We start from the raw sequence: 12,713 nt of genomic DNA, 5'->3' as shown, positions 1-12,713 counted from the left end.
ACTTACTTACTTACTTACTATCTGTTCAGCCCATCTCATTTACTTACTTCTTTAAAAAAAATGACCCACCTAGTTATTTACTTACTTACTTACTTGTTCCTTCATTCCTTCACTTCCTTATCTTCTTTCATATATCTGTTTATTTATCTGCTGATTTAGCGTGACTCATTTACTTATTGAATGTTTCAATTATTATTTAGTTTTATTCATTTATTCATTCTTTATGTCTATTTTTATGTATGTATTTACTTACTTTCTTAATTTTTTTTTTACTTTTTAAAATTTACTTAATTTTTTTCTTTCTTTGGGAATGTAGATTCTTTCTTCCTTTCTTCCTTTCTTTCCTTCTTTCTGTCTCCTGACTGTCACTGGCTAAGAAAATGGTGGCCTCCATGTCACTGGTCAGCATAGCAGCTCCTAAAATGGAATTTGATGAAGGGATACATAGATAGATAGATAGATAGATAGATAGATAGATAGATAGATAGATAGATAGATGGGATGCGCACACGCTCACACACACACACACACACACACACACATATGCACGCACGTGCATGACATGTACAGATGGGGGGCGATTCCAATGTTTTCAGAGGAAGGTGCTCGCTGGTAATAATAAATGTGCTGGTAAATAAGGCTGGAAATAGCTGAATATTAAATCATTAAAACTCTTCAAATAAATAAAAAGCAATTCCATTTCTCTCTCTCTCTCTTTCTCACCATATACCAGCACATCTGAACTGACTGCAACATACAAAAGAAGAAGAAACACGGAAAGAAGACATCCCTGCTGGACAGGATCTGAGATGAGAATAAATTCATCGAATGGCTGCCAACAGCATTTCATTGAGAAGAGATTCCACATTTTATGCTGTACAGTTACTTAGTTAGATAGATAGATAAAGAGAGGCCTGTGAACTGGGGTGGGCTGTGGCTTCTCAGGTCACCTCAGGTCAGGGAGGGGCTGAGGAGTGTCCCATTGGCCTTGACAATAGGCAGGAGTCAGAGGTTAATGTCAGGGCAGGGCCTGAGAGTTCCTCAAAGGGAATGAATGGAGACCCTTGCTTACCTAAGAAATGCCTGACCTTGGAAAAGGACTTGTGGAAAGCGGGCCCTTGAAACTGTGGTTTCACGTCTTACTAGAAAGCTCCCTCTTGGAAGGGAAAGTCATCGTGATATCTTACTCTTTTCCCAAGGATACCCTACCTACCCTTCTGATCATTCTTACTGAATTAAGTCTTCCACTGCAAATAAATAAATAAATAAATAATAAATGAAGTGGGTGAGTGAGTGAGTGAGTGAGTAAGTAAGTAAGTAAGTAAGTAAACAAGCAAATACGTGGATGGACAAATAAATACAAAGTTTGCTGTTGTTGACTGACTTTTGATTTCATAATGAATCTCTCTCTCTCTCTCTCTCTCTCTCTCTCTCTCTCACACACACACACACACACACACACTAAATATACAATAAAAGGAAGCATAACACCTTTACTCAGGGGGCAGAGTGAACTCTGAAAGTTTTCCAGGCGGGGGGGGGGGAGAGACAGAATATAAGAACAAAATGAGAAACAAGGAAAAATAGTGTTGGCTGGCTGGCCGGCTTTCAGTTCCCTGACAGAAATGAGCACATTGTGGAGGAAACACAAAGTTGTTACACTATGTGGGTGTGATGAGGAGAGATTGTGAGTGAGTGTCCTGTCAGAACAAAGTTAGTCCCATAGTTGATGAAATTCATTATCCCAAAACTTCAGCAGTTTTATCCCAAGTTTGCAAATGTGTGATCAGCTTGTGACAGGTTGGGCTGGAGATGCTGAGAACTGGGGAGCCCTCAATGCAAGAGCAGACACTCATTCCCATGAAGAGGGAGAGAGGGAGGGAGGGAGGGAGGGAATGATCATTCATTCCTATACTCAAGTTTAAAGAAAGATGAGTGGCTATCTATGGAGAGACCACTCACAGATATGAAAAATCATTTCCTAAAAATCAAATTTCTCAGTCAGTATGCAACTGCTATGGTGCTTCTCCTAGATAGAGCAAAACACACAAACAAACTGATTCCTTGATCTAGAGCCACAGTGCACATGCTGTGGAAAAGGGGACATGGCCAACTTGAATCACAATATTCATCAGAGCATGAAAAGAGCGTAAAAAGGACACAGAGGAGAGATAATTGTGGTCCTTCCTTCCTCCCTCCCTCCCTCCCTCCCTCCCTCCCTCCCTCCCTCCTTCCCTCAGGAAGTGACTGACAGATGAGACTTTGTCCAAGCAGGTTCTGTCTGAAATACCAGACTTGAGTTTCCCCCTCTGTGGGTATTAGCTAATCAGTCCTCCCTTCTTTCTGTAGGAAGGTGGTGCATGTCTCTCAGAACTTACCTGGTTTCCTCTGCACCAGGTGAACCAGGGAAAAGCTTTCTAAGCCTTATTCAGACCCATAGAGGCTGCGCTGTGTGTGACTTCAGAGACCTCAGGGAGTATAGGGGTGGGTGGGTGCTTGATGCTTCAGACTCATGTCATTGAAGGACATAACATAGTCTGGATTCACAGAGATTCACAACACAGAGCCATTGTCACTTACTAACAGCTCAGGACACCCAGAGCTAACAAGAAATTGCAGTCTCAGCCGGGCTTTAATCACAGCACACACACAGATCTCTGTGAATTCAAAGATGGCCTGATTTACAGAGTGAGTTTTAGGACAGCCCAAGATACACAAAGAAACCCTTTCTTGAAAAACAAAGCAAAACAGCAAAAGAAAGAAAGACAAGGAAAAAGAAAAAAATGGCAGTCTCTTTCCACTCTCTCCTCCATTGGCTCTTAAAGAGCTCTCAAGCTGAACTGGAGACCATGGTGTCACTCAAAACTGGGAAGCCAGAAACCTTAGGGGGGTCACAGGAGTCGGACTGACTGCAGCACTTGATGCCTCAACCCTGCTAATGGCTGTGATATAAGGCATGGTAAAATACGGGCTTTGGCAGAGCACTACTCCCCTTTCTCTATTATTATTGCTACACAACGAAAAGGACCGGGGGGGGGGGGTGATGATGTGCAGTCAGTGCTGGTATTGAAATCTCACTGACTCCTTCCGCACTCCTTGTCAATTCCCGACTTTGTCAAATCAACTATCGTGAATCTTTGATGTGGGTTGGCCCTTTAGGAACTCAGAGAAACAAGACAGACAGACCTGTTTCATCCCAGAAACCTCCCAGTTCCTGAGCCCTAGCCCTGGAAGTCTCAAAGCCATCACATCCAGAAATCTCTCTAGTCCCTGCTAGTGGTGAACTCACTTCGTCTTCCCCAGGACCACTAATTATTTCTCCATGTTTTCCTGTGAGATCTGAGGCCAGCTTTCTTCTTCCTCCCTCTGGCCTCTCCACGAACGATCTCCATTCTCTAGACAACATGTCTAGAACCGAGTCTTATAGGCACCGAGAGAGTGTGTCTTGAGGGCAGTTGGCGTTTCTAGGACACGAGTGACATCACAAAATTCCGAGAGCTCTCTGGGATACCGTGGAATTTCCAGAGAAGGGACTGCTGATGTCGTGAGGCACGGCCTTTACCTCCTTGCTGATATTTCTCCCCGAACTGACCGACCGACCGACCGACCAACCAACCGGAACCTGAGGTTTCCTTTCCAGGAGTCTCTCCTCCGACACAGAGGGAGCCATTCAGGATTTCCTCCTTCCAAAACCAGAAATTTCTCTCTGCTTCATTAATATCTTCTCACTACTTCCTGAACCCATGGGGAGTTAGTTAGTTGAACACTCACTTTTTTCATGAATGACCCTTCCTCCCTCTCCTGAACATCTCATATTACTGATTCATACTCAGTAAAACAGTAATATGAGAAATTAGGCCAGGAGGACATGGAAGATGAGGGTTGAGTCTTCTGAAGTGAACAAGCACTTAGGGAAGGCTAAACTTAAGGGAATTTGACTCTGAGTGGCAAGACATGAATAGCTGCTGCCAAGGCACAGATACAGGCACCAACTGGGCCCTAGGCATCCTCCTGCATCATCAGAGCTGTGTGGGAAACTCAGCCCTTGTAGACCAGGCTGGTCTTGAACTCACATGCTTTCTTTTTTTTTCTATTGGATATTTTTGACTTCTTTATCAAAGATCAGGTGTTCGAAGATGTGTGGATCGATATCCGGGTCTTCTATTCGGTTCCATTGGTCCTCCTGTCTGTTCTTATGCCAGGACCAGGCTGTTTTCAGAACTGTAGCTTACAGAGTGTTCTTGCAGGTGGGGCACAGAAGAGGTTAATTACGGTACCTTAGTTCTTCTGCTTTTCTAGCAGACCGGAGCCCAGCTGACAGGAATCCAGTAGAGATGGTGTCAAGGTTCACACTGACACTAACAGCTGTAACTTGAGCAGGATTTGTGATCCACATGAAATTTGCAATGAATTGCAGCAAATCTGTGACACTCTAACTTGCTCAGGCTCAGTATCTGAACATACAGATGTTTGCAATGATCACTGGCTTCAGGATTTTTTTTTGTTGTTGTTGTTGTTGTTTTGTTTTTCCACGAGACAGGGTTTCCCTGTAGCTGAAGTTTAACGGCCTGGTGTTTTTGTGACTTACTGCTTCAAAGAACTTCTCCATTTCTTTATCCCTAAGGGAAAAGAAATATAATCACTAAATACATTTAAGTGTCTTTCAACCATTTTAGATCCCTCTGTTGAGAGTTCTCTGTTTAGGTCTGTACTCCATTTTTTAAAATTGGATTATTTGTTCTTTGGATGACCAATTTCTCGACTTCTTTGTGTATTTTGGAGATTAGTGAAGATCTTTTCCCATTCTGTAAGGCCGTCGTTTTGTCTTGTTGGCCATGTTCTTTGCTTTACAGAAGCTTTTCAGTTTCAGGAGGTCTCACTTATTAATTGTTTCTCTCAGTGTCTGTTTTTTTTTTCTTTTTTCTTTCTTTTTTTTTTCTTTTTTTTCTTTTTTTCTTTTTTTCTTTTTTTTCTTCTTCTTCTTTTCTTTTTTTTTCTTTTTTTTCTCTCTTTAGTTTTTTTCTTTGTTCTTTTTTTTTGTTTTGTTTTTCTTTTTTTTTTCTTCTTTCTTTTTTTTCTTTTTCTCTCAGTGTCTGTGCTACTGGGGTTCTATTTAGCAAGCGTTCTCCTGTGCCAATGTGTTCAAGTGCATTTGATATTTTTATTTTTATATTCTTTTATTGTGGATGAAGTCAATTATTTGAACTCTCAAATATTTTTATTGTTATTATCTCTCTATTTGTTTGCTTATTTGTGGTTGTTCACCAACTTGACTATCTAGAGGAAGTAAAAGTCGTAACAAGGTTTCCGTAGGTGAACCTGCGGAAGGATCATTAACGTGAGAGAGCAGCGGCGGCGGCTCTGCCCGCCCGCTCGCCTGCCTCGCCCGAGTTCTCGCCGGGAGGCGCGCTCCCCGGGTCGCACGTGTGTTGGGCGCACGGAAGTGTGCGTGCGCACGGGCGCGCGTGGCGGTCGTGAGAGAGAGGTCGAGAGAGGGGGAAGGGGGACGGGCGCCGGCTCGCCCGCCCTCCTCGCCCCGTCCGAGGACCCGTGTCTGGCTCTGCCGCTGGCGGCTCACGGCGGACGGCGGCTCTCTTCCCGCTCTCGCTCTCCTCCGTCCACTCCCACTGCTTGCCTCACCGCACCGCAGCGGCCCGCGGGTGTGTCCCCTCTTTCCCGGGCGCGCGCCTTTCCCTCTCCATCCCTCTTCCTGGGGGAGGATGGGCGAGGGTCTGGCGGCGCCCCGGGCCCCCTCTCGCCGCCGACCTCCGCTCGCGCGCCGTGGCGCCGCGGCGCGCCTGTCGGGGAGGCGGCGGAGGTTGGGCGCACTTTTTTTCCCCCCTCTCCACCTCCTTCTCCAAAGGACCGGGGTAGACCAGTAGTCCCTCCCACCGGGCGGGAGGCCATTTTTTTCCCCCGGGGATGCGGCGGGTCGACCAGATGTCCCGCTGGACTCTTTTTTTTTTTTTTTTTTTTTTTTTTTAATGTATAATATATATTATATCTTCCTAGACCTGACGGGTCGACCAGTTGTCTCTGTGCACTTCCTTATTTTTGACGGACTGGAAGCGGGTCGACCAGTTGTCCGATTAAATATTTGGCCTTAAAATGCTAAGTACCGGGGTCGACCAGTTGGCCTTGTGAACTTGGGTCGACCAGTTGTCTTTTTCCATGTCTTGATTGACTGATGTCATTCTTCAATGTGTTGGTGGTTAGTTTATCTCTTTTGTTCTCTATGCCAACACGCCCCACTCACCAAACACTTTTTTTTAATTTATTTATTTACTTATTTTTATTTTACTTTTTTATTATTTATTTATTTATACATACATACATACATCCTGTCTATCTGTCCAGATGGGGCAGGGGTAGAAGGGGCTAGCTATGAGAGGAAGGTGCTCGGTGGGCATCCAGTTGTAAATAAGGCTGGGAATAAATAGCTGAATATTAATTCATTTGAGTAATATTAAAACTGTTCAAGTAGAAAACAATTGCTTTCTTTTTCTGTTTGCCCAGAGATCTGACTGACTGCAACTTGGAAAGAAGACGGCCCTGCTGGACAGAGACCTCCCTCCTGCTTTGGGTGGGTCGACCAGTTTACATGTTTATTTCCACGTTTTGTCTTTTATGGATTGAATGGATGTGTCTCTCTCTTTTTTTTTTTTTTTTTTTGGTTTTTCGAGACAGGGTTTCTCTGTGGCTTTGGAGCCTGTCCTGGAACTAGCACTGTAGACCAGGCTGGTCTCGAACTCACAGAGATCCGCCTACCTCTGCCTCCCGAGTACTGGGATTAAAGGCGTGCGCCACCATCGCCCGGCTCTCATTTTTTTTTTTCACGATTGCTTGCTTGCTTGCTTGCTTACTTACTTACTTACTTACTTACTATCTGTTCAGCCCATCTCATTTACTTACTTCTTTAAAAAAAATGACCCACCTAGTTATTTACTTACTTACTTACTTGTTCCTTCATTCCTTCACTTCCTTATCTTCTTTCATATATCTGTTTATTTATCTGCTGATTTAGCGTGACTCATTTACTTATTGAATGTTTCAATTATTATTTAGTTTTATTCATTTATTCATTCTTTATGTCTATTTTTATGTATGTATTTACTTACTTTCTTAATTTTTTTTTACTTTTTAAAATTTACTTAATTTTTTTCTTTCTTTGGGAATGTAGATTCTTTCTTCCTTTCTTCCTTTCTTTCCTTCTTTCTGTCTCCTGACTGTCACTGGCTAAGAAAATGGTGGCCTCCATGTCACTGGTCAGCATAGCAGCTCCTAAAATGGAATTTGATGAAGGGATACATAGATAGATAGATAGATAGATAGATAGATAGATAGATAGATAGATAGATAGATGGGATGCGCACACGCTCACACACACACACACACACACACACACATATGCACGCACGTGCATGACATGTACAGATGGGGGGCGATTCCAATGTTTTCAGAGGAAGGTGCTCGCTGGTAATAATAAATGTGCTGGTAAATAAGGCTGGAAATAGCTGAATATTAAATCATTAAAACTCTTCAAATAAATAAAAAGCAATTCCATTTCTCTCTCTCTCTCTTTCTCACCATATACCAGCACATCTGAACTGACTGCAACATACAAAAGAAGAAGAAACACGGAAAGAAGACATCCCTGCTGGACAGGATCTGAGATGAGAATAAATTCATCGAATGGCTGCCAACAGCATTTCATTGAGAAGAGATTCCACATTTTATGCTGTACAGTTACTTAGTTAGATAGATAGATAAAGAGAGGCCTGTGAACTGGGGTGGGCTGTGGCTTCTCAGGTCACCTCAGGTCAGGGAGGGGCTGAGGAGTGTCCCATTGGCCTTGACAATAGGCAGGAGTCAGAGGTTAATGTCAGGGCAGGGCCTGAGAGTTCCTCAAAGGGAATGAATGGAGACCCTTGCTTACCTAAGAAATGCCTGACCTTGGAAAAGGACTTGTGGAAAGCGGGCCCTTGAAACTGTGGTTTCACGTCTTACTAGAAAGCTCCCTCTTGGAAGGGAAAGTCATCGTGATATCTTACTCTTTTCCCAAGGATACCCTACCTACCCTTCTGATCATTCTTACTGAATTAAGTCTTCCACTGCAAATAAATAAATAAATAAATAATAAATGAAGTGGGTGAGTGAGTGAGTGAGTGAGTAAGTAAGTAAGTAAGTAAGTAAACAAGCAAATACGTGGATGGACAAATAAATACAAAGTTTGCTGTTGTTGACTGACTTTTGATTTCATAATGAATCTCTCTCTCTCTCTCTCTCTCTCTCTCTCTCTCTCACACACACACACACACACACACACTAAATATACAATAAAAGGAAGCATAACACCTTTACTCAGGGGGCAGAGTGAACTCTGAAAGTTTTCCAGGCGGGGGGGGGGAGAGACAGAATATAAGAACAAAATGAGAAACAAGGAAAAATAGTGTTGGCTGGCTGGCCGGCTTTCAGTTCCCTGACAGAAATGAGCACATTGTGGAGGAAACACAAAGTTGTTACACTATGTGGGTGTGATGAGGAGAGATTGTGAGTGAGTGTCCTGTCAGAACAAAGTTAGTCCCATAGTTGATGAAATTCATTATCCCAAAACTTCAGCAGTTTTATCCCAAGTTTGCAAATGTGTGATCAGCTTGTGACAGGTTGGGCTGGAGATGCTGAGAACTGGGGAGCCCTCAATGCAAGAGCAGACACTCATTCCCATGAAGAGGGAGAGAGGGAGGGAGGGAGGGAGGGAGGGATCATTCATTCCTATACTCAAGTTTAAAGAAAGATGAGTGGCTATCTATGGAGAGACCACTCACAGATATGAAAAATCATTTCCTAAAAATCAAATTTCTCAGTCAGTATGCAACTGCTATGGTGCTTCTCCTAGATAGAGCAAAACACACAAACAAACTGATTCCTTGATCTAGAGCCACAGTGCACATGCTGTGGAAAAGGGGACATGGCCAACTTGAATCACAATATTCATCAGAGCATGAAAAGAGCGTAAAAAGGACACAGAGGAGAGATAATTGTGGTCCTTCCTTCCTTCCTCCCTCCCTCCCTCCCTCCCTCCCTCCCTCCCTCCCTCCTTCCCTCAGGAAGTGACTGACAGATGAGACTTTGTCCAAGCAGGTTCTGTCTGAAATACCAGACTTGAGTTTCCCCCTCTGTGGGTATTAGCTAATCAGTCCTCCCTTCTTTCTGTAGGAAGGTGGTGCATGTCTCTCAGAACTTACCTGGTTTCCTCTGCACCAGGTGAACCAGGGAAAAGCTTTCTAAGCCTTATTCAGACCCATAGAGGCTGCGCTGTGTGTGACTTCAGAGACCTCAGGGAGTATAGGGGTGGGTGGGTGCTTGATGCTTCAGACTCATGTCATTGAAGGACATAACATAGTCTGGATTCACAGAGATTCACAACACAGAGCCATTGTCACTTACTAACAGCTCAGGACACCCAGAGCTAACAAGAAATTGCAGTCTCAGCCGGGCTTTAATCACAGCACACACACAGATCTCTGTGAATTCAAAGATGGCCTGATTTACAGAGTGAGTTTTAGGACAGCCCAAGATACACAAAGAAACCCTTTCTTGAAAAACAAAGCAAAACAGCAAAAGAAAGAAAGACAAGGAAAAAGAAAAAAATGGCAGTCTCTTTCCACTCTCTCCTCCATTGGCTCTTAAAGAGCTCTCAAGCTGAACTGGAGACCATGGTGTCACTCAAAACTGGGAAGCCAGAAACCTTAGGGGGGTCACAGGAGTCGGACTGACTGCAGCACTTGATGCCTCAACCCTGCTAATGGCTGTGATATAAGGCATGGTAAAATACGGGCTTTGGCAGAGCACTACTCCCCTTTCTCTATTATTATTGCTACACAACGAAAAGGACCGGGGGGGGGGTGATGATGTGCAGTCAGTGCTGGTATTGAAATCTCACTGACTCCTTCCGCACTCCTTGTCAATTCCCGACTTTGTCAAATCAACTATCGTGAATCTTTGATGTGGGTTGGCCCTTTAGGAACTCAGAGAAACAAGACAGACAGACCTGTTTCATCCCAGAAACCTCCCAGTTCCTGAGCCCTAGCCCTGGAAGTCTCAAAGCCATCACATCCAGAAATCTCTCTAGTCCCTGCTAGTGGTGAACTCACTTCGTCTTCCCCAGGACCACTAATTATTTCTCCATGTTTTCCTGTGAGATCTGAGGCCAGCTTTCTTCTTCCTCCCTCTGGCCTCTCCACGAACGATCTCCATTCTCTAGACAACATGTCTAGAACCGAGTCTTATAGGCACCGAGAGAGTGTGTCTTGAGGGCAGTTGGCGTTTCTAGGACACGAGTGACATCACAAAATTCCGAGAGCTCTCTGGGATACCGTGGAATTTCCAGAGAAGGGACTGCTGATGTCGTGAGGCACGGCCTTTACCTCCTTGCTGATATTTCTCCCCGAACTGACCGACCGACCGACCGACCAACCAACCGGAACCTGAGGTTTCCTTTCCAGGAGTCTCTCCTCCGACACAGAGGGAGCCATTCAGGATTTCCTCCTTCCAAAACCAGAAATTTCTCTCTGCTTCATTAATATCTTCTCACTACTTCCTGAACCCATGGGGAGTTAGTTAGTTGAACACTCACTTTTTTCATGAATGACCCTTCCTCCCTCTCCTGAACATCTCATATTACTGATTCATACTCAGTAAAACAGTAATATGAGAAATTAGGCCAGGAGGACATGGAAGATGAGGGTTGAGTCTTCTGAAGTGAACAAGCACTTAGGGAAGGCTAAACTTAAGGGAATTTGACTCTGAGTGGCAAGACATGAATAGCTGCTGCCAAGGCACAGATACAGGCACCAACTGGGCCCTAGGCATCCTCCTGCATCATCAGAGCTGTGTGGGAAACTCAGCCCAAAGGAGGGGCCGTGTTCAAAGGGAGAGGGCATTTTCGAGGACAGCACTGTTTTCTTTTTCTTCTTTCTTTCTTTCTTTCTTTCTTTCTTTCTTTCTTTCTTTCTTTCTTTTTTTTTTTCGAGACAGGGTTGTTCTGTAGTTTTTTTTTTTTTGGAGCCTGTCCTGGAACTAGCTCTTGTAGACCAGGCTGGTCTTGAACTCACATGCTTTCTTTTTTTTTCTATTGGATATTTTTGACTTCTTTATCAAAGATCAGGTGTTCGAAGATGTGTGGATCGATATCCGGGTCTTCTATTCGGTTCCATTGGTCCTCCTGTCTGTTGTTATGCCAGGACCAGGCTGTTTTCAGAACTGTAGCTTACAGAGTGTTCTTGCAGGTGGGGCACAGAAGAGGTTAATTACGGTACCTTAGTTCTTCTGCTTTTCTAGCAGACCGGAGCCCAGCTGACAGGAATCCAGTAGAGATGGTGTCAAGGTTCACACTGACACTAACAGCTGTAACTTGAGCAGGATTTGTGATCCACATGAAATTTGCAATGAATTGCAGCAAATCTGTGACACTCTAACTTGCTCAGGCTCAGTATCTGAACATACAGATGTTTGCAATGATCACTGGCTTCAGGATTTTTTTTTGTTGTTGTTGTTTTGTTTTTCCACGAGACAGGGTTTCCCTGTAGCTGAAGTTTAACGGCCTGGTGTTTTTGTGACTTACTGCTTCAAAGAACTTCTCCATTTCTTTATCCCTAAGGGAAAAGAAATATAATCACTAAATACATTTAAGTGTCTTTCAACCATTTTAGATCCCTCTGTTGAGAGTTCTCTGTTTAGGTCTGTACTCCATTTTTTAAAATTGGATTATTTGTTCTTTGGATGACCAATTTCTCGACTTCTTTGTGTATTTTGGAGATTAGTGAAGATCTTTTCCCATTCTGTAAGGCCGTCGTTTTGTCTTGTTGGCCATGTTCTTTGCTTTACAGAAGCTTTTCAGTTTCAGGAGGTCTCACTTATTAATTGTTTCTCTCAGTGTCTGTTTTTTTTTTCTTTTTTTTTTTCTTTTTTCTTTCTTTTTTTTTTCTTTTTTTTCTTTTTTTCTTTTTTTCTTTTTTTTCTTCTTCTTCTTTTCTTTTTTTTTCTTTTTTTTCTCTCTTTAGTTTTTTTCTTTGTTCTTTTTTTTTGTTTTGTTTTTCTTTTTTTTTTTCTTGTTTCTTTTTTTTCTTTTTCTCTCAGTGTCTGTGCTACTGGGGTTCTATTTAGCAAGCGTTCTCCTGTGCCAATGTGTTCAAGTGCATTTGATATTTTTATTTTTATATTCTTTTATTGTGGATGAAGTCAATTATTTGAACTCTCAAATATTTTTATTGTTATTATCTCTCTATTTGTTTGCTTATTTGTGGTTGTTCACCAACTTGACTATCTAGAGGAAGTAAAAGTCGTAACAAGGTTTCCGTAGGTGAACCTGCGGAAGGATCATTAACGTGAGAGAGCAGCGGCGGCGGCTCTGCCCGCCCGCTCGCCTGCCTCGCCCGAGTTCTCGCCGGGAGGCGCGCTCCCCGGGTCGCACGTGTGTTGGGCGCACGGAAGTGTGCGTGCGCACGGGCGCGCGTGGCGGTCGTGAGAGAGAGGTCGAGAGAGGGGGAAGGGGGACGGGCGCCGGCTCGCCCGCCCTCCTCGCCCCGTCCGAGGACCCGTGTCTGGCTCTGCCGCTGGCGGCTCACGGCGGACGGCGGCTCTCTTCCCGCTCTCGCTCTCCTCCGTCCACTCCCGCTGCTTGCCTCACCGCACCGCAGCGGCCCGCGGGTGTG

The sequence above is a fragment of the Microtus pennsylvanicus genome, unplaced genomic scaffold (genome assembly GCF_037038515.1).
Source record: "Microtus pennsylvanicus isolate mMicPen1 unplaced genomic scaffold, mMicPen1.hap1 Scaffold_148, whole genome shotgun sequence".
Lineage (NCBI taxonomy): Eukaryota > Metazoa > Chordata > Mammalia > Rodentia > Cricetidae > Microtus > Microtus pennsylvanicus.
Note: the sequence above shows the minus strand (reverse complement) of the source record.